General features: G+C 44.2%; 1 long non-coding RNA gene across 1 annotated transcript in view; it reads left to right on the plus strand.

Annotated features, from left to right (window-relative positions):
• The first annotated feature begins 715 nt into the window (after positions 1 to 715).
• Positions 716 to 23,911, plus strand: part of LOC133385520 (uncharacterized) — a 30,406-nt gene continuing 7,210 nt past the window's right edge. The window contains exons 1-2 of the long non-coding RNA XR_009762897.1: positions 716 to 803; positions 1,155 to 1,247. This is a non-coding gene — a long non-coding RNA (uncharacterized LOC133385520). The remainder of the gene's footprint in view (positions 804 to 1,154; positions 1,248 to 23,911) is intronic.

Here is a 23,911-nt window from a genome sequence, read left to right on the forward strand (position 1 = left end):
TCCAAAAATTAATGTTTTATTCTCAGGTTATGTCCTACATTGATTTCAACTCAAATTTATCCCAGGTGCTTCAGTTTTCTGAGTATCAACTGTGGGAAAATATGCTTTCATAGTTTAATAAATAAAGGAGCATAATCATTTATTATCTCTGTCTCATTCTTTTATTGATGTATACTCTGAGCAACTAGACATTCCATAAAATGCATTTGTACTACAAAATAATCCTGGGAATCAAACACACTCCAGGCACATCTCAAGAACCTGAAATAATTTGTGCAACAGAAACACATTTCTTTTCAGTAATTTTCCACTGCTTTTAAAAGTGTAAGTTCTTTTCTTCTTCTTTTTCAACTGCTGTTTTTTCAAATGGTTCAAATGGTTAACCAGCCAGATGGGGGACTAATAAATCTAATAAATAAATAAATAAATGCTGATGATAATACACGGCTTGCTTGCAGCATTTTAGGGCAGCTTTTTATTTAAAAAGAAAATCAAAATACTGTCCCTCCAGCAAGAATATTTGTTAGCATGCCAGAGCATAGCTAATCACCTTAAAGCTTGGAATGTACCAAACTTGATTGTATGTCTTCTTTACTCCAGTATTGCCACTTTCCTTAGTTTTCTTGTAAGCACCATATCATTGTTGTCTATTTGCCTACCACCACCACCTCTCATCACTTTGAAGAGTCCAGACAGATTGAAGCATGCCCTTCTTGTGGAACACACTAGATAGAAGGCTCCCTCCAGAGCAAATGAAAATGGATAACCACAGACCGAGGGAAACAAGGAAGGCAATTATGCAGGTGAGTCTAATTTGTTTGCATTTCAACCAGCTTTTCAAATACCATTTTGCTAGTCCTTTTTTTGCTTGCTGGTATGTGAAATGCAAATGCACGGCAAAGATTACCTGACCTTGAGTGAAATGTATGCCAGCTGCCACAGGCAGATACCGCAGCACAGCCTTCACACTTGGACACTCTCCGTCTTCTCCCATTCATTCGGTCCATAGAAGCTAATGCTTCTCTGCTCAGGAAGTGCCTTTATTCACTTTTGCAATAGTGCAACTTTATTTGTTGAGTCTCCACTGAATTCCACAGAAAGGGAAAAGTTAAGTGAAATTGCCAAGATAAAATATTGTTTTGTTTTATTCATAGAATTGTTATCCCAGGAAGGAAGGAAGGAAGGAAGGAAAGTCTCCCTGTCTGGAACCGTGGACAGCTGCTGCAATTTGGTGTCACCAGTACTGGGTAAGATGAACCATTTGTGGTGGTATGATTACGATTCACCTTCTACAATCATCTCAAGGTGATGTACAATAATAAGAGTTGAAAAACTCTTAAAAACATAGAAAATGACAGCAGATCAATTTAGAAACAATACAATATGCAGCTTCCTGTGTTCCCACCAAGCAGCTGGATTGCCTGCCTGGAAGAATATGGTCTTCAGATGGTACTGAAAGATAGGTAAAGTCAGGGCCAGCTGAACTTCAGGGGGAGGAGTTTCCCACAGGTGGGGTGCTATTGCTGAGAAGACCTTCTGATGGGTCATAGATCCCTGACATCATTAAGTGGTGGTACTACAAAAAAGGCCTCCCCATCCGATCTCAAAATCTAGGCATGACAATATGAGGAGAGGCAGTCCTTTAGGTAAACAGCTCCTAATCCCCCATGCGATGAGACATCCCAGGGGGGAGGGCTTTTTGAGTTTGGTAAGGAAAGACTTGTAGCACTAGGGATGGAAGGATCTGTCAGTTTTGATTCTCTCAGTTTCTCCTTTTCCAATTTTAAATTCAGTTCTGCACATTTCTGTAGCAATTTGTGATTTTTCATTTACAAAAATCCTATTGAAAATTCTTCAGTGTTTTAGTGCAAATTTCTTCTCAGTACATTTTTATGCAGCTGACCAATGCATGCATTATTGCAAGCCATTTATCCTAATGTAATGCAGTTTTGTCTGTTATTTTCAATCTTATTTCCATTTCATGCACACTTTCCCCTAATATACGCATTTTTGTAAAAATTGTTTGGTGGAGAACTGAACCACAAAATCCGGATAAGTGTGAATTTCAAAGGATGCCTGTGTTTCATAGGAACATAGGAAGCTGCCTTATACAAGTCAGACCATTGGTGCATCTAGCTTAGTATTGTCCACACTGGCTGGCAGGTGTTCTATAGGATTTCTGGGAGGGTTCTCTCCCAGCCCTACCTGGAGATACTGAGGATTGAACCTGAAATCTTCTGCGTACAAGGCAGGTGCTCTACCACTGAGCTATGGCCCTTTGGTTTTCATATTATTTCAGAAAGTACAAATGTGATCGATTCTGCTTTAAATGCTAACTGGATTGAATTTCTCCCACATCCCTACTAGAAGGGAATGATGGGAGGCAGAGTCCAACAACATCTGTAGGGCCAAAGGTTAGTCACCCCTGTGCTATGGAACCAATGCATAAGCATCACCAATGGGTATTTCCCTGATGCTCACAGTTCTTTGAATCCAACCCCCAATGATGTTGGAGCTCATCCTTGAAAGCCGCATGAACTATTCAGTCTGTACACAAAAACATAATGTGGACCATATTAAACCTTCATTCCAATGCTGTAAAATGTATCTGAAGAAAATGGGTGCAGATGAGTTGCCTAATAGTTTAAATAATGGAAATTTTACATTTATCTAAAGAGATTTATGAGGACAATTATCCTAAGCAGGAGTTTCTAGAATGAGAATTATTAGCAGTGAGTGAGTGAGTGAGTGAGTGAGTGAGTGAGTGAGAGAGTGAGAGAGTGAGAGAGTGAGAGACTGATTTCTCAGTGTGTTGGCTTAATCATAATTGAGTGAATGACTAAATTTACCATTCTGAGTATTTAAAATAAATTTGAACTTGTGCTAATGGTAATTATGACTAATGGAAAGGGTGGAGAAAAGAAAAATTCACACAAACTTCCTATTACTGACCTTGCCCCATACTCTGACCTTCATCTTCTGCAGTTTAAAGGTTAAAAAAAATGCCTGGAAGATTTTTAATTAATTTAAGAAATTTAGCATTGAACTCAATGATTAGGCCAGGCATGCTCAGTAAGAACCAACAGTCAGCGTTCTGAAAGCCAGACTCACAGCTGCTGGGCTTGCCTAATCAGGGAGCCACACCCCTGCCAGACATTTATTTCACGTGAGACAGTCATGGCTTCCCCCAAATAATCCTGGGAACTGTAGTATGTGAAGGGTGCTGAGAGGAGACTCCTATTCCCCTGACAGAGCACAAGTGGCCAGAATGGTTTAACAGTCAGCCGCTCTGACTGAAGTTCTATGAGTGGATCAGGGCATCTCATAGCAACAGCTTTGGTTTAAATTTGTGTGGGAGGCTACATGTGCCTGCTGTAGAATAAAGAGGTGGGGGAGACGCTGAAAAACAATGATACTGTTCACAGTGTTTTCCTTTTCCTTCCCCTCTGCTCAGTGCCCACCCACCCAATCGCCTCCTCCCCTCCTCCTCCCCTCCTCCTCCCCTCCCTGCCCCTCCCCCAGGTCAGTTTCACCTATCCTAAACATGATTGCACAGAAATAAATCCCACTGAACCCAAAAATATGTAAATGATCAGACCCACCCTCCCTTCTCCTCCCTCCTATCCCGTCCCTCTTGTCCCTTCCCTCTTGTCCCTTCCCTCACTCTTCCTTTGCCCCTCCCTCCCCATATCCATCCCCTTCCAATCTCCTCCTTCCCCTCCCCCATCTTAAGCATGATTGCATGGGAGTAAATCCCATTGAACTCAATAAGCATGTAAGTGATCAAACCTGCCCTCCCCTCCACCTTCTTCACATCACCTCCCTTTTGCCCCTTCCCTCCCTTTTCCAATCACCTCCTTCCCCCTCCCCCTCCTTCTGCTCCCCTCTCCCATCCCTTTCTACTTCCCTCTCCTCTTCCCTCCTCCTCCCCATGGTCAGCTTTACCTATCGTAACCATGATTGCATGGGAGTAAATCCCATTGAACTCAATAAGCATGCAAATGATCAGACCTGCCTTTCCTCTCTGTCCCCTCTCCTCTCTCTTCCTCCTCCCCCTTCCTTCTTTCTCCTCCCTTGCCCACTCCAGCCCTCCCTCCCTTCCTCTCCCCCAGTCAGTTTTACCTATCCTAAGCATGATTGCATGGGAGTAAATCCCACTGAACCTAATAAACATGAAAATAATCAAACCTGCCCTTCTCCCCTCTCCCTCCTGCCTGCTCCCCTAACCCTCCTCCCCTCTGCCCTTCCTCCCCTCCCTTCTCCTCCCCTCCCCATCCCCTGTGGTCAGTTTCACCTATCTTAAGCATGATGGCAGGGGAGTAAATCCCACTGAACTCAATAAGCATACAAATGATTCATCTATTCTCAGCAAACTTGCACAGGATCCCATTTCTTACCTCCCAGGTTAAAAAGCAGAGAAATTCACTAATAGGCAAAAAAATCTTGCGGTTTAAGAACGTACCTATAGCCAACAGATATTTCTATCAAACTTTAAAAAGCAGGGGAAATGGGCAGCTATAGTGCATGCACTAGGGGAGCAGGAGACCTGACCTCCTCCCTGAGATATTGTACTGCCCTACAAATTTGTCAAAATACAGATACAATTTGGGTTGGTCTTTCACAGTCCAATCCATTTGCTGTGTAGCTTGGAAGAATTTGGCAACGTGCCTTTGAGCATATGGTGAGTGGTGGCAACACATTCAATTAGCCCAAATAACAGGAACAAGACATGTGCTGTGCTGATCTTGTTTTAGCAGGGAGGAAGCAACAATATTAAAATAGTTGATATAGTTCAGATCTTGACTTTACTTTGAACTTTATTGCATATAGCCATAGACCTTTGCAAAATACAGAGAGAATTTTTTAAAATAAATAAAACATCCAAGTACAAATAAGACAACAGCAGGACTAGTTATACCCAATTTAAAACTGATTATACTTCATAGTTCTTAATATGGCTAGCCCGCAGCTTCTTGGCTGCCAGGGCAAAATTGGTGACTTGGATTGTTACTTGTTTAAAATTGTCTGCTAAAAGTTCCACTACCAGTTCCTGGGCTGATCTATCCGAGTATAGCTGGATATAATATGTGAAGAATTTCTTTCTGGGATCCTCATACAAGGGACAATACAACAGGTAATGAATTATGCCTTCTATCTGGATTAATTAGCTGACCCCCTCTGGTATAAAAAAACTTTCATATTTGGCCAGTCGATCTGGCACATGAAAGTTTAATCATATCTAAATGATGTTTCCATGACAATTTCTCACTGAAACACAAGCCTAAATATCTGAACGAGTGAACCTGTTCTAGTTGATGCCCATCAAGGACTCAGTTGGAATTTGGGGTCCTCTTGCCAAAAACTATGATCTTAGTTTTTGAGTAATTAACTGTTAGTTTCTCCTCTTTACAGATCTTTCCAAACCTAGCTAACATCCTTTTAAAACCAGTTTTATTCAGAGATAAAAGGACTAGATCATCAGCATAAAGCAATAATGAGATCTTATGATTGCCAACTGATGGTGGAAAAAAGGAAGGGGAAGCCATGCTAGGAATTATATTGTTGATATAAAAATTGAATTAAAAGGGTGCCAATATGCAGCCTTGCTTCACCCCCCATTTGATATGAATAGCTCGAGATGGGGCACCTTGGAGGCCCAATCATACCTGCAATGTATTCACCTGATGTAAAGACTGAATAAGCCAGAGCAGTCTTTTATCAATGTTTGTTTTGGCCAATTTGTGCCATAGAAGGTCCCTATCTATTAAATCAAAGGCAGAAGAGAAATCTACAAAAGCAGTAAATATGGACTTATTTGGGCCCTTGATGGTTTTGTAAATCAGTTTTGTAACTAAATTTGCTGCGAGACAAATGCTTGATCTATGGTGCTTCTACCCTTTCTGAACCCTGCTTGTTCCTCGTGGATAATTGAATAGTTGGAGTACCATTCAAGAAGCTTGTTTAAAGGATAACGACCATATAGTTTAGAGGTCTAGGAGGCTGATGGGTCTATAATTATGAGGGTCTGATGCATCTCCTTTCTTAAAGATGGGTACAACAATGCTGGAGCGCCAACCAGATGGGATGTCTCCAGTTGAGTCAATGTAACTGAATAACTTACATTATAAGACTGGAGCCCACCAGTTAACATCTAAAAGGAAAACCTCAGGAAGAATCATATCTTCTCCTTGGGGCCTTGCCAGAGTGGAGAGACAAAATCAAATCCTCGATATAGTTCAGATAGTCACTTTAAATATGTTTGATTTACTTTGCAATTTTAGTGAAGTTTCCTATAATAAATCATTTTCTTTTGTTTCTGTTTCTGTGAATATGTGAAGTACAGCAACACTTTGCAACACTAAAAAAAAGCTCCAAAAACAATTGTGGAATAATGGCACTGATTATTCTGCAGAATAGTTTCCAATGGACATGAGGAGTGTCTCAGTTTGCACAAGATAAAACAGTGGGAGGTGAAATATGTTCTAGCAAAATTCTAGGTGTGCTCTATGTTTTTAATTGACCATGCCCGCCTTTGCTTAAGTGGAGTAGTTTAAGCATAGCAGACTGAAAACATGCATCTTGGGCAGGCTAAGTTTGTTTTTTCCAAAAGCTAGAGTCATTGCTTAAGTAGCAACATATTGTAATTAGTCTGATTTTACATCAAACTGCAGTTTCAGATTCAACTGTTAATGCGCCCAAAATAGAAATAGAACATAACCTCCAATTTGACACACAAAAGGTTGTTTTCACTATCATATGACATTGAACAATAAACAGGCTTTGAAATTAATAAAAATAGATTTGGTACAGGTTTCTAGGATGAATAGTGAGAGAGATATAATTTTCTAGGTTAGATGCTCTGTAGAAACAGTAGTAACACAGGAAAGAAGCAAAGTAAGAACACCAACAAACATACAAAAATGGAATTCTCCACTCACCATATGCTCAAAGGTGCATGTTACCAAATTCTTCCAAGTTACACAGGAAGTGGATTGGACTGTGAAAGACCAACCCGAATTGTGTTTGTATTTTGACAAATTTGTAGGGCAGCTCAATATCTCAGAGAGGAGGTTGGGTCTCCTGCTCTCCTAGTGCATTCAGTATAGCTGCCCAATTTTCCTGCTTTTTAAAGTTTGATAGAAATATCTGTGGGTGATAGGTACATTCTTAAATGGCAAGGTTTTTTGCCCATTAGTGAATTTACTCTTTAATTGAGATTTAACCCATCCACATTCTGAAAGTTTCAGGTGAGCATTGAAAGGGACCCCCCACCATGCAGCAAGACAGGACATTTCATTCCCCACTTTTCCCCAGTTTAACCCTGATCCCCCCAAGGCCAAGGAAGTGAGCCTTAGGTCACTTTCAAAAGGCGTTGAACCTCCATCCCTTTTTGTGGGATGGAATTCCAGAATTTAGGGGAGAGGCAATTAAAGAAATACTAAGAAAGCTTCTCTATGTGTTGTTGCTCAAACAAGATAACGTTAGGATGATACCTTCAATGGTTCTCAACATTTTTTATAAGAGATATAGATGGAGACTAAACTGTTTGCAGAGCTTGGAAGTAACTCGTTAGAAATAACGAGTTACTTGTAATTCATTACTTTTTATAGAAATGAGTGGGTAACTTCATTACATTTTTCTAGTAATAGAACAACTAGTAATTTCCCTACCTTTTAGCAGCAACAGTAACGTTTCTGACATTACTGGGGAAGTCTTCTGCTCCTCTGATTGGTAGACGAAACACATGTGCCTCAAACTGGGCTTCTGGGCAACATCACTCTTCCTTCCCTCGTGTTCTGTGTTAGGAAGCACGAGGGAGGAAGTAGAGAGCCAGACCACGCTGGAGGCAAGGATAAAGGAGTAGAAGGCAGCAGTAGCAGAATGGAGGTGAATGACAATGTGTGTGTGTTACCTTTTCCAACCCGCTCGTTCTGCCGCCCCCTCCGCTCATCCTGTTGCCTCCTCCGCTAGTCCCGTTGTCTCCTCTGCTCATCCTACTGCCCCCACTAGTCCTGTTGCCTTCCCCACTACCCCCATTGTCTCCTCCACTTGTCCCACTGCCCCCACTCATCTTGTTGCCTCCCCCGCTACTCCCGTTGCCTCCCCCACTACTCCCTTTGTCTCCTCCGCTCATCCCACTGCCCCCCACTCATCCCATTGCCTCCCCTGCTACTCCCATTGCCTCCCCCGCTACTCCCATTGTCTCCTCTGCTAGTCCCACTGCCCCCCACTCATCCCATTGTCTCCTCCGCTCGTCCTACTGCCTCCACACTGAATTCATTCCAGTAATAATAACATAGCATAATGGTAATTTCCCATCAGCTCTTTGGAGCATAGCATTAACTTCAGGACAGAAGGACAGAAAGAAAAAGGGCTCCATGGAGCCCTATGGGATAACCTACCACATAGGAGAGTCTGGAACATGCCAGACATTTGTTTCATTGTACATTTTAATAATCACTGGTTTTAATGTTTTGATGGCATGGTGTATTTTAATTATGTGTGGATATATTTTTAATAATTAGTTTTACACTTGTAAGATTTAATTGATTATGTTTGATGGATGTGAGCATGTTGATCATGTAAGGGTATCTTTGAGTGAACAGAATGATATGTATGTCCAGCTCTAGTTAGATGAAGTTGTTATATAGGGGGCTGGGAATTTAATTGTATTGGTTTGTTTAATGGATTGATTGATTGATGTATGGCGGTTAGGAAGTGAGTTGATTTTCTCTTGCCTAATTGTCTATTATGCTATTTTAAAAGGTTGAATTTATACTCTTTATCTGATTGTAATAAGTGGTAACACTACTTTATATGGAACTGAGGCAGTAGAGTCACTGAGGGCCTTGTGACCACAGACAAGAGCATATGAATTGGCCCTTTTAACTTTAACTTACTTACCACAAAGGGTATGTCTTGGGGAAATGGGTTATGCGAACTGATGCCCCGTCCCTGGGCAAAGGCTGTCTCATCCAAACAATCTGTAGGTAATGCCTGCAGGAGAAGGAAGAGCTAGCTTCCAGTATGGTAATGTTACACAGGATCATAGAAAGCTACTTTATACTATTGGACCATCTAGCCCAATATTTTTGACACTGACTGGCAGTGACTCTCCAGGATTTCAGGCAGCAGTCCTCCCTAGGCTACATACACACCATTAATTTAAAGCACGTTGTTTCCCTCAAAGAATCCTGGGAACTGTAATTTGTTAAGGCAATTGTAGCTCTGAGAGGGATAAACTACAGCTCCCAGGATTCTTTGGGAGAAATAAGATGTTTTAAATGTATGGTGTGTATGCAGCACTAGCCTTGCCTGGAGATGCCAGGGATTGAACCTGGGACCTTCAGTATGCAAAGCAGCTGAGTCACAACCCTTCCCCTATGTTTCCTCTGCCGATGTGCTTGGATATAAATGTGGTCCTAATTAAACCCATTTACCTGAGACTCACCTCCTTATTTCTGGTTCTGGACACAATGTCATTTCACCCTTAAAAAGCTTAGTAAATTATACTTCATTTATTTTCGAGCGGGACATAAGAGATGCAATGGTCTCCAAGATGTGCAGTGACCCTGCCATTTATTGTTGTTGTTATGTGCCTTCAAGTCGATTTTGATGTATGGTGACCCTATGTATCAGCGACCTCCAATAGCATCTGTTATAAACCACCCTGTTCAGATGTAAGTTCTGTGGCTTCCTTTATGGAATCAATCCATCTCTTGTTTGGCCTTCCTCTTTTTCTACTCCATTCTGTTTTCCCCAGCATTATTGTCTTTTCTAGGGAATCATGTCTTCTCATGATGTGTCCAAAGTATGACAACCTCAGTTTCATCATTTTAACTTCTTATGATAGTTCTGGTTTAATTTGTTCTAACACCCAATTATTTGTCTTTTTCGTAGTCCATGGTATGTGGAAAGCTCTCTTCCAACACCACATTTCAAATGAGTTGATTTTTCTCTTATCCGCCTTTTTCACTGTCCAACTTTCACACCGATACATAGAGATTGGGAATACCATGGTCTGAATGATCCTTAGTGTTCAGTGATACATCTTTGCATTTGAGGACCTTTTATAGTTCTCTCATAGCTACCCTCCCCACTCCTAGCCTTCTTCTGATTTCTGGACTGTTGTCTCCATTTTGGTTAATGACTGTGCCAAGGTATTGATAATCCTTGACAAGTTCAATGTCCTCATTGTCAACTTTAAAGTTACATAAATCTTCTGTTGTCATTATTTTAGTCTTCTTGACGTTCAGCTGTAGTCCTGCTTTTGTGCTTTCCTCTTTAACTTTCATTATCATCATGGTCTGTGGGTGGGTAGGAGGTGACAAGGGAGGAGGTAGAGAGTGAGACAGGGTGTAGTGGAGAAAACAAATGTTTAAAAAAATGGAGTGGAGAGGAAAAGGAGCCAGAGGGCAAGAACATGGATAAAGGAGGAGAAAGGGGCAGCAGCAGAATGGAGATAAAGAACTGTGGAGGTGAAAGATGATAATGTGTGTGTGCTTGCACTTGGCACACAAAGTGGCCTCCAGCACCCTCTCTGGCTACTGTGCTGCATTTACAGTATTTTAACTTTTTTGCATCTATGGGGAAAATGTTTGCTTGGGTGAGTGTCCCTTAGTTGGTGGCAGGGCAGGGTCCGGGAGGTGGTTAAGTGAGAGAGATTATGCTGGCTGGCTGAGTGGGGGGGGGTTGCACTTGGTTTGACGTGCAAAGATCTGCATAGTGGCCTCTGCCTCCGTCCCCACCTCCCTTACCAGCAGAGAGACCACCATTGCTATCATGGATAAAAAGAATTTTTCTACTACCTCTGTATGTGTATTTTTATTTTTAATGTTGTTTTAGGCTACTTAGATGTGTAGCAGCCAAGGCCAGCACCTTGTAGGCGTTAAAAAAAAAAAGTAACTGAAATGTAACTGTATTGATTACTTTGGAGGAAAAGTAAAGTAATCAGTTACTTTCAGAGCAATTGTAATTGTAACGGTAATTACTACTTTTTTGGGCCATATAACTGTAACTGTAATTTATTACTTTTTAAAAGTAATCTTCCATGCTCTGACTGTTTGTCATAGCTGATCCTCCACTCTTTCAGACAAAGGGTTGTAGCTCAGTGGTAGAGCACCTGTTTTGCATGTAGAAGGTCCCAGATTCAGTCTTACCATCTCCAGATAGGGCTGGGAATAACTCCTGCCTGAAATCCTTGGAGATCTGCTGCCAGTCCATGTAGACAATACTGAGCTGGATGGGCCAATGTTCTGACTCAGGATAAGGCAGCTTTCTATGTTCTGCTTTGATTTCCTCCATCTTTTGAGATTACATCCCCTCTGAGATGAATTTGCCCTTTTCCCATACAGAGCAGCAGTTTGGTCTCACAACAACCCACTGAGGTTAGGATACGGATGAGTTAAGATGGCTATGACTCAAGAGCACTCACTAAACAGGTATTCAATATTGGATTCCAAACCCAAAAAGGATGCAGAATAGTCTAGCTGAAACCACTGTTGGAGAAAAAGGCTATGATGATGATGATGTCTTTCATTTTGAGAAGAAATACCAGGACGGTTCACAAACATATAAAAGCCAACAGCAAAATAGCAACTATAAAATCAAATTATAAAAATATAGCTACCCATAGTTAAAATGCTCAGTAAAACTATTTCATTAAAGCATTAAAACAGACATAATTAAAATGTATAATAAATAATTTTATAGTAGTAGCAGCAGTGGTAGTAATATTAATTTTGAGGGTTCACAAATATGTCAAAGCCAACAGCAAAATAGCAACTATAAAATCAAATTATAAAAATATAGCTAAAATAGTTAAAATGCATGAAAACACCCATCATTAAAATGTATAATAAACAAGCCCTTTAAACAGCATCACAGTTAAACAATTAAAACTTGGTTCAAGTCAGTAGATCAGGGGAATGCTTGTCTAAACAGGTGTATCTTCAAGAGCCAACAGAATGCCAGAATCGATGGGGCCTCTCATATTTCAGCAGAGAGAGCATTCCACAACAGTAGTGCCATCAGTGAACCCCCTACCCACCCATGGAACCAGAGTTTACGAAGAGATGGCCAATCTTGTGATTTTAACTGCTGGTACTTCAGAAGTCTTAAGCTGTAAGCCGCTTTTCTTTCTGCAGCTCTCAAGCAACCAGGGCTCATTGCAATTCAATTTGCATCTGGTGAGTTACCTTAGGCAAAAACAATTTTACTTCAGAAAGACTTTTAGGAACTACCACACTCTGAGTTGAAATTGATGTCTTTTCAGAAATTTAATATCCCACGGGCTAACCACTTCTGTCACATGACTTTCCGATATGAACCGGCCCGTGCACTACGTTCTGCTACGAAGGCCCTCCTCCGGGTTCCAACTCACAGGGAGGCCCGGAGGGTGATGACAAGATCTAGGGCCTTCTCAGTGGTGGCCCCCGAACTATGGAACAGTCTCCCTGAGGAAGTACGCCTGGCGCCGACTCTGCTCTCCTTCCGGCGCCAGGTCAAAACCTTCCTATTCTCTAAAGCATTTTAAGTTACACTGATTTAATTTTAAAAATGTTTATTGTGTTGGATTGTTGCTTGTATTTTAGTATTGTTTTGTTATTTATTGTATTTTTATGCTGTTTTATGTTCACCGCCCAGAGAGCTATTGCTAGTCGGGCGGTATATAAATTTAATAAATAAATAAATAAATAAATAATTCTTCTTTAGTGATTCGATCCTGCTTTACATTATCTGACATGTACTGCTCTGTACTCCCATTTGTAAAAGTAACTCACTAGGAGGGTTCTACTGTGGTATAACATCAACTGTTTCCTGAAGGAATGCTTCTCCAATGGGAAAGCTTTGCTGTTCCTTGCGATCACTGCATTCTGATTTCAAAGACAGAAAACATTCAAAGAAACTCCTTTTCTTTTGTAAGCAGATCGACAAATACAACAGGTTGTTGTAAATATCTTTCATAAAGCTAACCCAGAAGTAGCTTTTGTTCTCATTTTCAACTTACTCATTTGTTCAGCTTCGTTAAATAAAGTTGTGTCTCAGCTGCCCAGCATAGTACGTTTATTCTTTAACAGAGTTTGAGCAAGTCTTTGTTTTATTGTGTGTGTTTTATGTCCCTTCAAATCAATTACAACTTATGGCAACCCTATGAATCAGCAGCCTACAGTAGCATCTGTCATGAACCACCCTGTTCAGATCTTGTAAGTTCAGGTCTGTGGCTTCCTTTATGGAATCAATCCATCTCTTGTTTGGCCTTCCTCTTTTTCTACTCCTTCTACTCCCTTCTGCTCTTCCCAGCATTATTGTCTTTTCTAGTGAATCATGTCTTCTCATGATGTGTCCAAAGTATGATAACCTCAGTTTTATCATTTCAACTTCTAGTGAGAGTTCTGGTTTAATCTGTTTTAACATCCAATTATTTGACTTTTTCATGGTCTATGGTATCCACAAAACTCTCCTCCAACACCACATTTCAAATGAGTTGATTTTTCTCTTATCAGCTTTTTTCACTGTCCATCTTTCACATTCATAGTCTGAATTTTGGTGTTCAGTGATACATCTTTGCATTTGAGGAGCTTTTCTAGTTCTCTCATAGCTGCCCTCCTCAGTCATAGCTGCCTTCTGATTTTTTTACTATTGTCTCCATTTTGGTTAATGCGCCAAGGTATTGATAATCCTTGACAAGTTCAATGTCCTCATTATCAACTTTGAAGTTACATAAATCTTCTGTTGTCATTACTTTAGTCTTCTTGACATTCAGCTGTAGTGCTTTCCTCTTTAACTTTCATCAGCATTCATTTCAAATCATTACTGGGTTTTGCTAGTAGTATGGTATCATCTGCATATCTTATATTATTGATATTTCTCCCTCCAATTTTCACACCTCCTTCATCTTGATCCAATCCCTCCTTCCGTATGATATGTTCAGATTAAACAAATAGGGTGATAAAATACATCTCTGTGTCACACCCTTTCCGATGGGGAACCAATCGGTTTTTCCATGTTCTGTCCTTACAGTAGCCTCTTGTCCAGAGTATAGGTTGGGCATCAGGACAATCAGATGCTGTGGCACCCTCATTTTTTATAAAAGCATTCCATAGTTTTTCATTATCTACACAATCAAATGCTTTGCTGAAATCTATAAAGCACAGGGTGATTTTCTTCTGAAATTCCTTGCACAAAATTATGCAAAAATAAAAAATCACCTGTGAATAGTCCCAGTGCTGCTAGGATAAAAGCATAAAGTGGCTTCCTCAGAATCTCACATTCTTTGGCTTTCTCATTTAAGTGGAAATCCTGCTTTCTACACCTTTTAATATTGAGCACTGACTTGCTTGGTGTCCTACTTTGATTTTTTAAGAGAGCATTCATCCCTTCTATAGCATTCCTGATCACACTGCACCTTGTAAGGCTGCCCCTTTCCATCACTATTTTCTAATTATCTCACTACTCCAGCACCATAACGGCACCAATTATTTGGTCATGGCTTTCTAACCTAACCAACTGTCAGGCCCAGGATGGGGTTCAAGAACGAGACTCGAGGGTGAAAGCAATTCGTTCTTTATTAAGGAGATTTCCACATTAAAAGTACGACGCTTCATGCACACGACTACTCTAACTCACTCTCATCCCTAACTTACTTATCCTGCAGCGTTGTAAGAAAGTTGACAGAGCAAAGTTTTCCCGCCTCTTCCTTGCTTAAGTAGGAGGTAGGCATTCTCTAAGCCGAGCGCTTCTCCTGAGCAATCCTCCCCCCTCCTCCCGCCATTGCTCGGCCCTCCTCTGCTTGCGGCGGGCACACGGAGAGAGCAGCTCCCCCCCTTCTTCGCCTGAAGTACTGACATCTTTGAGCCGGCTGGGAGGAGGGAGGGGGGGAGCTGGGCACTGACTTCTTTCCCGGACTACCATGTTGGGGTGGGGTTAGAGTGCCTCTTTCTCCCTCCCCCTCCTCTCTCTGCAGCACGAAAGGAGGCGTGAGAATTGGCTGGGCTGCGTCTCCGGCCGTTGGAATCTCAAGGTCTCTTACTGGCCTCTCTCTCAAACTCCCTTCCTCCTCATCCCCGCTCTGTAACTCTTGAAATCCCGGATCCCCCTCCCCACACTCTGGTACATCCCATTCAAGGTCCTGATCCAGGGTCTCGACAGTATCCCCCTCCCCAAGTTCTTCCTCCCTCCAACCCTCGGGTCTAGGGCATTGAGGAAATTTCTGGTGGAAGTCCCTCACCAGTTCTGGCGCGTGAACGTCCTCTGCATTTTCCTACGACCTTTCCACTGGGCCATAGCCCAACCAATGGATCAGATATTGCAGCAAATTCCTTCTCCTCCTGGAGTCTAAAATCCTCTCGACTTCAAACTCCGTTTGCCCATCTATCACTATAGGGGGTCCTGGTGGTATCTCTGGCCAGAGAGGGCTCAGGGGGTGTTCTTTGGTGAGCAGGGAGCGGTGAAATACGGGATGCATCTTAAACGTGGGTGGTAGTTTCAACCGGTAAGCTACAGGATTGAGTTGCACCTCCACCTCGAATGGGCCCATCCTCCGGTCCTGCAGTTTCTTAGACTTACCCGGCATGGGCAGAAACCGGGTGGAAATCCAGACTTGGTCTCCCACTCGGATTGGTGTTCCCTCTTGGTGGTGCCGATCTGCCACACGTTTGTAATTTTCTTTGGCTTCATCTAACTGTATGCATAAAAGTTGTTGCATTGCCTGGAGTTCTTGGACGAATTCCTCGGCCGCTGGCACCGTCGGTGCCTCTCGGGAGCTAGGAAAAGCCTTGGGATGAAATCCATAATTTGCAAAGAAGGGAGTTTGCCGTGTGCTGGTGTGCAGGGCATTATTATAGGCGAACTCCGCTAGGTGCAGGTAAGACATCCAATCACTCTGCTGGTATGAGATGTAACAGCATAGATAGCCCCCTACCACTGCATTAACGCGCTCTGTCTGCCTGTTCGTCTGGGGATGATGCGCCGATGACATTTTTAATTCTGTGCCTAGTAGTCTCCACAGCGATCTCCAGAATCTGGCGGTGAATTGGGTTCCTCGGTCCGAGACCAGGCTGTCTGGCAGTCCGTGCAGGCGATATATTTCCCTCACGAACAGTTTGGCTGTCTCCTCCACGTCGAGTATCCCTGCACACGGCAGGAAATGAGCCATCTTAGTCAGGGTGTCGACATCTACCAGGATGGCCGTCTTCCCTTGTGATTCAGGGAGATCTGTTACAAAGTCCATCGAGAGTTCCTTCCAAGGGCCCTCCGGTGTGGGTAAAGTCTCGAGTAGCCCCGCTGGCTTTCCTGGCGCATGTTTTGCTCTTAAACAGACCGGGCAGGTCTGTACATAGGTCTCTATCTCTCTCCTCATCTGAGGCCACCAAAAGTCTCTGGAGGTTGTTTGGATAGTCTTGAAAATGCCAAAGTGTCCTGCCGCCGGGGAGTCATGGCACTGTTTTAACACTCGGGTCCTCATCTCCCCCGGGGGCACATACCTTGCTGACCGGCGGCATAGCGGGCCTTTACTTTCGTGGAATCCGCTTTCTTTCATGGCTGGGGAGTCTAATTCTGCCCGGCATTGCAGCGCGTAAGGGTCTTGTGCCTGGGCTTCCTTAAGCTCTTTTTCCCAGGACTCTTGACACGCGCCCGCAACTATCCTCTCTGGGGGGATGATGTGTTGGAGTGTGGCTGGTGGGAGCCCTTCTCTGTACTCCGGCTTTCAGGACAGGGCATCTGCCCACTGGTTTTTTACTTGTGGGTAGTAAGTTATCCGGAAGTTAAACCTAGTGAAGAACTGAGCCCACCGTACTGCCTTTGGTTCAGTTTCTTGGCAGTCTTTAAACTCTCGAGATTCTTATGATCTGACCTAACCTCAATCTGGTGCTGAGTCCCTTCCAGGTGCTGTTGCCAGTGTGAGAAGGATTCTTTAATTGCAAGGAGTTCCTTCTCCAAGACAGTGTAATTGCGTTCGGGGTACGTCAGCTTCCTCGAAAAGTATGCGCAGGGATACAGTCCTTCCCCTTCTTTTCCCGGTTGTAACAAAACCCCTGCAATGGCCAGGTCAGAGGCGTCTGTCTCCACGATGTAGGGTAGACTAGGATCAGCAAACTTCAAGATCGGCTCCCCTGAGAAACGCTCCTTTAGCTCCTCGAAGGCTCTCCCTGCCTCTTCGGTCCACCGGAATGGTCCTTTTCCCCGTAGGCATTCCGTCAGGGGGGCCGTCAGCTTGGAAAAGCACGGAATGAATTTCCGGTAGTAGTTAGCGAACCCCAAGAAGCGCTGGATATCCTTCTTGTTCTTGGACTGATTCCATTCTAATACACAGCTCACTTTGCCCGGGTCCATCTTTATTCCCTCTGGAGAGATCCTATACCCTAAGAAATCCAGGGAAGTCAGGTCAAAACCACACTTTTCCAACTTCGCATACAGCCGGTTCTCCCTCAGTCTCTGCAGCACTGTCTTCACGTGCTGCTCATGATCCTGTGGATTCTCTGAGAAAATCAGGATATCATCCAGATAAATAATAACGTAAGAGTCTAGGAGGTCTCTAAACACCTGGTTCATGAAATTCTGGAACACTCCGGGACAGATGGACAATCCAAAAGGCATTGCGAGGTACTCAAATTGACCTTGAGGGGTCAAAAAAGCCGTTTCCCACTCGTCCCCCTCCCTCATTCGTACCAGGTTGTACGCCCCCCTCAAGTCCAGCTTGGAAAAAACTTTGGCTGAACGCAACCGATCCAGCAGCTCATTTATGAGGGGCAGGGGGTAGCTGTTCGGTATAATAATCTGGTTCAGTGCACAGTAGTCATGGCATGGACGCAACTCTCCCCCTTTTTTCTTGACGAATAGCAAGGAAGCTGCCGCTGGGGACTGTGAGGGTCGAATAAACCCTCTTTTCAAATTCTTCTCCAAGAACTCCCTCTGCGCTTCTCGCTCCTGTTCCGTGAGTGAGTAAATTTTCCCCGCTGGGATGCTGGCTCCAGGGACCAGATCGATGGCGCAGTTATACGGTCGATGTGGGGGTAGGGTCTCTGCCTCCTTCTCATCGAACACATCCTGAAACTCTCTATACTTGTCGGGCAGTGTCACCTCCGCCGCTCCTGGCTCGGTCCCGGCCAGAATGGCCCCTGTCTCCGAGGGTCGACAGTTCTCATGGCAGTATTCAGAGGTGAACACCACTATCACCTCTCCCCAGTGAATCCGTGGCCCATGCTTCGCTAGCCATGGCATTCCCAGGATCACCGAGAAGCTGGAGAGGTGTGAGACGTAGAAGGAAATAGTCTCTGAGTGGCCCTGGATTTCCATCTCCATTTCTTGAGTCGCTCTAGTTACACCTCCAGACTTCAAAGGCCGTCCGTCGATGGTCTCCACGGCTAGAGGCTTTTCCAACTTCCATGTGGGAATGGCATAGCGGTCCACTAACTTTGCATCCATGAAGCAAGTGGAGGCTCCGCTGTCTATCATTGCCTCTGTCTCGAAGCTCTGTCCCCCCATCATTGTAATCCGGACTGGTAATACTAGAACTCCCTGCGACTGGGGTTGTGTCTCTGCAGGCCCTTTATTTAGAATGGCCCTCAGCCCTCTGGCCTCTACGAGAGATGGGCCGTCTAGTTTCCCGACGGCTCGGGCTTCCCTGTCTTAGCTCCACAATTCCTCGCGAGGTGGCCAGGTTTGGCGCAGTACAGGCAGAGGTTCTCTCTCCGCCGCCTCTCCTTCTCCTCGTCCATCAGGCGTGGTCTGATGCCCCCCAACTGCATGGGTTCCTCGCCACTGCTAGTGGAAGGTGTCAAACTTGGGGGGAGACGGGTTCGGGGCAGGGGTGTGGGAGCAGGGTATCGTGTCATCTCCTGTCTTTTCTCCAGTCGGCGGCCTTCCAGTTGATGGTCTACCTGCAGACACACACAGATCAGATCCCTCAACGTGCCTGGGGGTGACATCCAGGCCAGTTCATCCAGGATCTCTGAACCCAATCCACTTCGGTACAAATACATGAGCGCTGGATCATTATAATCAGTCTCTTGAGCTTGGAGTTTGAATGTGTTGGTGTAACTCGCCACTGTCCCCCTCCCCTGTCAAAGGGCGCCGAGTTTTCTTGCCACTGTCTCTTTCCTCTGGGGGTCTTGGAACATTCAACAACGGGTCTGCACGGATCAGGTAAGGGGTTGCCCACTTCGCGGCTTCTCCTTCAAAGAGGCTTACTACGAATGCCACTTTCACGTCATCTGTTGGAAATTCTGCCCTGCATACTTGCATGTAGAGCTCGCACTGGGCCAGGAATGTGGCAAATTGATCGCTCTGCCCTGCATACCTGGCGGGCAGTCCAACTGGAGTCTTGGTGGGGGCTGCAGCTGCACCGGGAGGCGCTGCCTGGAGCTGGGCGATCGCCGCCCTCAGAGCTTGGTTGTCTACCTGCAGAGCCTGCGTTGCGGCTCGCAGGTTCTGATTCTCGGCTTGCAAGGTGATAAAATTCAGCTGCAGCACTTGAAAATCTGCCTGCAGCGACTCTAGGGTGATCCCTCCTGCTGCTCCCACGTCCATCTTGTACTGGGCAGTTGCGGGAAGTTTGCGGGAGGTAAAGGTGGCTCTGTCAATCTGTCAGGCCCAGGATGGGGTTCAAGAATGAGACTCGAGGGTGAAAGCAATTCTTTCTTTATTAAGGAGATTTCCACATTAAAAGTACGACGCTTCATGCACACGACTACTCTAACTCACTCTCATCCCTAACTTACTTATCCTGCAGTGTTGTAAGAAAGTTGACAGAGCAAAGTTTTCCCGCCTCTTCCTTGCTTAAGTAGGAGGTAGGCGTTCTCTAAGCCGAGCGCTTCTCCTGAGCGATCCTTCCCCCTCCTCCCGCCGTTGCTTGGCCCTCCTCTGCTTGCAGCGGGCGCGCGGAGAGAGCGGCTCCTCCCCTTCTTCGCCCGAAGTACTGACATCTTTGAGCCGGCTGGGAGGAGGGAGGGGGGGAGCTGGGCACTGACTTCTTTCCCAGACTACCATGTTGGGGTGGGGTTAGAGTGCCTCTTTCTCCCTCCCCCTCCTCTCTCTGCAGCACGAAAGGAGGCGTGAGAATTGGCTGGGCTGCGTCTCCGGCCGTTGGAATCTCAAGGTCTCTTACTGGCCTCTCTCTCAAACTCCCTTCCTCCTCATCCCCGCTCTGTAACTCTTGAAATCCCGGATCCCCCTCCCCACACTCTGGTACATCCCATTCAAGGTCCTGATCCAGGGTCTCGACACCAACATCCTAACAGGATCAAAAGAACAAGGCCACCCCCTACCCTCCAAACCACCCTAACCATCACTAAGTAAAGGAAAGGAGATCCTTCAGGTGTTTCTGTACTCCATTTTCCAAGATTTCTGTCTATTGGCTATGCTGGCTGGGAGTCCTATTCCTGTTAAGCCTGGCTTGAGCAACAAGGTCATCTTCTGCTCTGGGGTGTTCCTTATGATCTTTGACTGTCCTTTGGTCCTGGCTTATTCTTCACTTCTAGTCCTGGCCTGCTTCTTGATCCTGCTTACTTATTTGTCATTCAGCTCTGAGTTACTTTTTAGTCCTTCCTACTGGCTTTATTCCACAGCTGCTGGTTCCTGGCTCACCTCATGCTGCTCCCCAAGACCCAGCACCAACACTAGGGATGGCAAGATGTGTCAATTTCAGTTCTCTCCATTTCTTATTTTTCCAGTCTTACATTCAGTTTTCCACATTTCTGCAGCAATGTAAAAAAATGGAAATTCTCCAGCATTTTGGTGCAAATTTCTCCTAAAAAGGCAGTTTTGACTAACATATACATTTTTGAAAGACATTTCTCATCATATAATGCATTTTTGTATGTTATTTTCTCTCACATATTCATTTTTATGCCCACTTTCCCCTGACATATGCATCTTTATCAGCATTGTTTGCTTGGTGAACTGCACTGCAAAATTTGAATAAGTGCGAATTTTGAAGGATGGCTGTGTTTCTGTTCTCATATTATTTCAGAAAGTGCGGATTTGACAGATTCAGCTTGAAATGTGAACTGAATTGAAATTCTCACCCATCCCTAACTGACACACAGCAACTAATCAGGGATCGCCAACCTTTTCAGGCCCATGGACACATTTGGATATAGGCAGAGCTTGGAAAAGTTAAGGATCCTCCGTGGCGCAGAGTGGTAAGCAGCGGTAACGCAGCCGAAGCTCTGCTCCCGGCCGGAGTTCGATTTCAACGGAAGGAGGAAGTCGAATCTCCGGTAAAAGGGGTCGAGGTCCACTCAGCCTTCCATCCATCCGTGGTCGGTAAAATGAGTACCGGCATATGCTGGGGGGTAAAGAAAGGCCGGGGAAGGAACTGGCAATCCCACCCCATATAAACGGTCTGCCTAGTAAATGTCTCAAGATATCACCCTAAGAGTCGGAAACGACTCACACTATAAGTGCGGGGACAACTTTACCTTTTGGAAAAGTTACTTTTTTGAACTATACCTCCCATCAGCCCAATTCAGTGACCATGTTGGCTGGGGCTGATGGGAACTGTAGTTTAAAAAAGTAACTTTTCCAAGCTCTCGATATGGGTTGTCACCCCTTCTGGTCATTTCTATCCCACCCCCTGGATCACCCCACCCCCAACACAAAGTAAGTAAATAAAATTTTATTTCAGTCACAGACCAATACATAAACATCATAAATAATCAGAACCATATAAAATACATAAAATCATGGTTGAATAAAACATTATAATCAGTACAGATTTCCTATATAAAATCATTTATCATTGTTTTCCGACATGCAATGGCAGCAACACAGAAACTAGCCACTCTTGCTGTAACCTGTGGATTAATGTCCACCAATAAATGTGTTCAATAAAACTCACTGGATTTATCTGGAATACTTTGTAAAATTGGAGTGATAAAAGTTGTCCACACACTGGTAACCTCCAGGCTGGATTACTGTAATGCAATCTATGTGGGGCTGCCCTTGAGGTTCGTCCGGAAGCTGCAGCTGGTGCAAAATGCGGCGGCAAGACTGCTCACTGGGGCCAGGGTATCACCAACATGTCACCCCGATGCTGAAAGAATTGCACTGGCTGCCCATTTGCTACCGGGCCAAGTTCAAGGTTCTAGTTTTGGTGTACAAAGCCCTATACAGCTCGGGACCAGGATACCTGAAAGACCGTCATACCCCTTATATACCCAGTTGATCACTGCGCTCTGCAGGTGGGGGCCTCCCGCAGATACCATCTTATCAGGAGGTTCGTTCTGCACAATATAGGAAACGGGCCTTGAGTGTGGCGGCACCTGCCCTGTGGAATTCCCTCCCCTTAAATATTAGGCAGGCGCCGTCTCTGCTATCTTTTCAGTGCCTTTTGAAGACTTTCCTCTTTCAACAAGCCTTTTAAGTTGAGACTTATCCCAGTCTGCATCTGTGTTAGAATTTAATATGTTTTCTTTAATAATATGTTTTAACTCTTTTTTGTTTTGTTTTAAAATATGTTTTTAAAGCTTTTTAAAATGTTTTTGTTTTGTTTTAATGTATTTTAAGGTCTTTCTATGATGTTTTAAAGTGTTTTTAGCATTTCTGTTTGCCGCCCTGGGATGCTGCTGGGAGGAAGGGCGGGATATAAATCAAATAATAAATTAAATAAATAAATAAAAGTATAATGAAGATTGCTATAAAAGGTACAATACAATAAAACATGGCCCACGGTTTCCACTTCTTCCATTCCACATGGGCAGACCTGTTCATGGTGGGGTACCCTTCTGTACCTTCCCTCCAGGAGGGCAGATGGCTGAACATTGAACCTAAATGTAAATGTACTGCCTTCAAGTTGATTCCGACTTATGGCAACCCTATGAATAGGTTTTCATGAGGCTGAGCGGCAATGACTGGCCCAAGGTCACCCAGTGAACTTCATGGTTATGTGGGGATTTGAACCCTGGTCTCCCAGGTCATAGTCCAACACCTTAACCACTACACCACACTGGCTCCCAACATTGAACCTAGCTGCTGTGAAAGCTCTTCTGTATTTAGGGATATTCAGATTTGTCAAGTGATGCATGGGCACCAGTTCTCTCCCATTGTCCCTGAACTCGGGGTGCCTGACAGCAAGACTCAAATGATTTTGTAATTCTGTATCCCAGATTCGCTGTTGGATAGTAGTTTTTGCTTTTACATATCCAAGAGCAAAAAAAGCACAAGGAGTAAATCCCAGATGTTGTAGTTTTTTAAACAGCAAGCTTTTCCATCTTGACTGGTATGTGCCAATTAATGTCAGTGGGGCCAGGTCCACAGGGGGAAAAATCAGCTTCAACCAATAGTGAAGCCTGAGAATCCATGCGCGGGCTTCAGTAGAAACTCTAGCCCTGCTTCTAAATGAAGCAACATGTAGGGCACACAGCTTGGAACTCCAAGCACAGCTCTCAGAAACTTAGTCTGTGTGACTTCAAATGGGGCAACATTATCATATGCATAACTGTGTGCCATATAGCATCTTTGATATAGCCTTCGCTATGATTACCTGGAAGACTGAAGGAGCATGTTGCCCCCCCTCATGTAAAAAACAAAAACAAAGCAGAGCTTTAACACTCAAGTCAGATCAATTAAAATTAATCTGAGCCTTGAAAAGTGCTTAGAGCTGAAGCAGGAAGTGGAGAGTGTCACTCTTCCAGCTTCCTTCATCTATGTACTTTTCAAGGGAGAAAAGATAACCACCCTTGCCATCTCATGGCCAAGCAGTGAATGTTGGATGATCAGAGGTCCCATGGATGCTAGGGGAAGGCCACAAAGTTGGAGACCATGCTGGAGACCCCTGATCACCCATATTTGGGAAGTTCAGTCTCAGGCTTGGTGAAATATTAACGGAAGTTTTACAGCTGAAAGCTGCCATGACAATAACTCTCTACACGCCTCCATTGCTGTTACTTGATGCATGCATGATAGACGG

This window comes from Rhineura floridana, chromosome 5 (assembly GCF_030035675.1).
Source record: "Rhineura floridana isolate rRhiFlo1 chromosome 5, rRhiFlo1.hap2, whole genome shotgun sequence".
NCBI lineage: Eukaryota > Metazoa > Chordata > Lepidosauria > Squamata > Rhineuridae > Rhineura > Rhineura floridana.